Here is a 3,088-nt window from a genome sequence, read left to right as displayed (position 1 = left end):
ATGTTGATACCAGTTATAGGGGTGTGGCTTTTGAATATGTAATGGACCATAACCAGACAGTTACAGAAAGCTCAAAAGTTTTAAAGAGGGTACTACTAGCAAAAACACCAACTGCCTGGACTAAAAGAGGGGTCAAGCTATACAGAGGTCTCTGGGCTCTTGACTTTCTGGGTAGGAAGCATCCTGAGAAAGTTATTCAGCTGCTAACAAGGATCATTTCTTCACAAAGAATAAAGGAGGGTGATGGGAAAAGAAGGGCATCTCAGATAGCGTGACAAACAGCTGGAGAACAATGAATCAGGGAGCAGCTCCCAGAGAGCAGGGTTGGGTCTAATCAGGGAGCATTTCCCTGTCGTCAGAATGGCAGGCCCAGTGGGATATCAGAATTGTTATGAACCAGTGACTCTATGCTTGCCATTCTTCCTCCTTTCCAATGGGACTATTCACTGTGGTTATCCTGTTCCTTTTTTATTATTGTACACTGGCTGCATGTGTGTTGAGGCAGAGGGCTAGGAAACTTGTTTTTATTTCATAGGTCTTTGAACCAAGAGAAGCTGCATCTGGACCTGATATATATCACAAAGTTCTACACTTGAAGTCTGATACTGTGATTGTATGAGACCTCTGGGGGTCTTGGGAATGAGTGAGTATATCATGCATGTGGAAGGAATATGATTATGACCAGAGGGTGAACTGTCATAGATCAGCTGCATGAATGGTCTCACTTCTTCCCCTCTTGTATTCACACTCCTTTACCATGGGACTTTACAGTTTCACTAAAAAGGCAGATTCTATTTCTTTGCTTATACAGGATTACGAGTTTGGTGGAGTGACTTGCTTTGCCAATGGGATGTTAGACTTGAAAAAGCACTTGGTTTTTTTCCACCTTCGGGTGAGGCGTCTGGAGGATGGAGACTCGAAGCAGAGCTAAGTCACTCCAGTTGCTCCAGCCCAGGCCATCGTTTCTTGGATGACCCACAGCCGTTTGCCAGACTTAGGATAGATAAAGTTAATTGTATGCCTCTGAGGTTTTATGGTTGTCTATTAAACATCATTATTGTGGCAACTGATAGTTATACAATAATTTACAAATAGTATACATAAGTCATCTTAGTTTACGAAAAAGATAAAGTATGTGAGGAAAGTGTTAGTGAAAAACAACTTATTTTGTTCAACCAATTGAATCCCCAAACAACCTTCAACTGGAGGATAAATTTTTTTTTTTTTTTTTTTTTTTCTGTATTTTTGTGGTATGCGGGCCTCTCACTGTTGTGGCCTCTCCCATTGCGGAGCACAGGCTCCGGACGCGCAGGCCCAGCAGCCATGGCTCATGGGCCCAGCTGCTCCGCAGCATGTGGGATCTTCCCGGACCGGGGCACGAACCCGTGTCTCCTGCATCGGCAGGCGGATTCTCAACCACTGCGCCACCAGGGAAGCCCTGGAGGATAAAATTTAAAGCAACTTATTAAAATGATTATTGTAGATTGCCATTTTGCTAAAGGAATTTTCAGGTTTGCCAAAGCTATGAATCCGAAATCGAAGTTCATTTTGAAACTCATAGAACGGAGGAAACTTTTCCCAGATTTTATGTCCAAAGGAGTTAGTAATATCATTATGTGTGCCACTTGAACCTGTGTATTGAAGGGGTACAATATAGTGACTGTAGGTATAGTCTAGAAGCTGACAATACTGAGAAATTATTTTTCCCTGCACACTATTGTCAAACTTGAAAATGTAGACTCCTAAAAATTTTAAACAAAATTATAATACATATCTTTTGATAAAATTTCAGATTTATCCTTCTGTCCCAGTTCATTCTGTGGTGGTGATAATAGGAGCTGGCCTTGATTTGGACAAATACTGATTTTAATACTCACCTACTATTTGACCAAAAGGTATATTTAATTCAATGTACTTCTATTTTTACATAGTTTAAAATTATAAATTTATTCTATCGTTAGATATCTTAAGACATGAAAAGACATTTAGGATGAAGCTCATTTTCGTTGACAGTGGATGCAATTTTATATTTCAAATAGTCTTGATAATTTTTCTAACTTCTTATGAGATCTAACTACGTATATTGTTATTGTTGTTTACTTTGTAATGTTGCAAAGATCTCACATTAATGAAATGTCAGCTCTGCTATATTCTCGTTTTTGCTTTATTTGCATTTTCAATCCTTAGTTTCTTTATAAATCTTTTAAATTAACTTCTCCATTTTCCAAGGGTTTTTTTTTCATTAAAACTGTATCAATTTAACTGTAACCCTAGAAAACCCACTTTGTCAAAATATACTGAAAGCCAACAATCACTTTCAAAACTTCCACATTGTGGAACTTATTCTTACTCCTCAGAATGTCTTTTATAATATATCTCAGGACCCTTTCATAACTGGTGAAGTGTGACACTGTAGGCAAGGTACACAGCATATATTAGTAATTGATTTTTTGAAAAAAATGAACATAAGTAGATGTTGTAATATTTTATTTCTGCACCCCAGTAGAACTTCCCTTTTGCTTTTTCTACTACAGATGCTAGAATACCTTCAGATGCCAGGCCTGGCCGTGTGTTCCACTCTTGGCTAATGAAGATGTGAACATCTTGGATTGAACGTGGAGGTTTCCAAAAAGGCTACGTACCAGGATGAAATCAGCTAAAATGTCTTTTAGCTTTTACCCTTCTTTGTCCTGCCTGGAACCCTGGGACAGTGCCACTGGGACAGAAAGACAGAAGCTACAATCAAAGCAGAATTGAGTGACGTAAAGAGCCACCCCGGTCCCAATTATTATTATCTCTGTACTGCACACTCCCAGACTTCCTGTGTGAGAGCAATAAACCTCTCAACATTTATGTTCTCTGAAAGTCCTCTTTTTTTGCAGCCAAATATTTTCTTAACTGATATAATCATGTTGCACGGTTCTGGTTCATTACTGTTATATGTCCAACGTCACAGTTAGATAAGATCCAAGATTTGAAGGTGCATAGGGAATAAGCATTTCATTTGATTAAGTACTTTTTTTGTTTTGTTTTGGTAATTCCAGTAATGTCTGAATATCTGCAATTATTAGGAGAGTTGCATGATTAG

The sequence above is a fragment of the Kogia breviceps genome, chromosome 15 (genome assembly GCF_026419965.1).
Source record: "Kogia breviceps isolate mKogBre1 chromosome 15, mKogBre1 haplotype 1, whole genome shotgun sequence".
NCBI classification, from domain to species: Eukaryota; Metazoa; Chordata; class Mammalia; order Artiodactyla; family Physeteridae; genus Kogia; species Kogia breviceps.
This window is presented reverse-complemented; position numbering follows the sequence as displayed.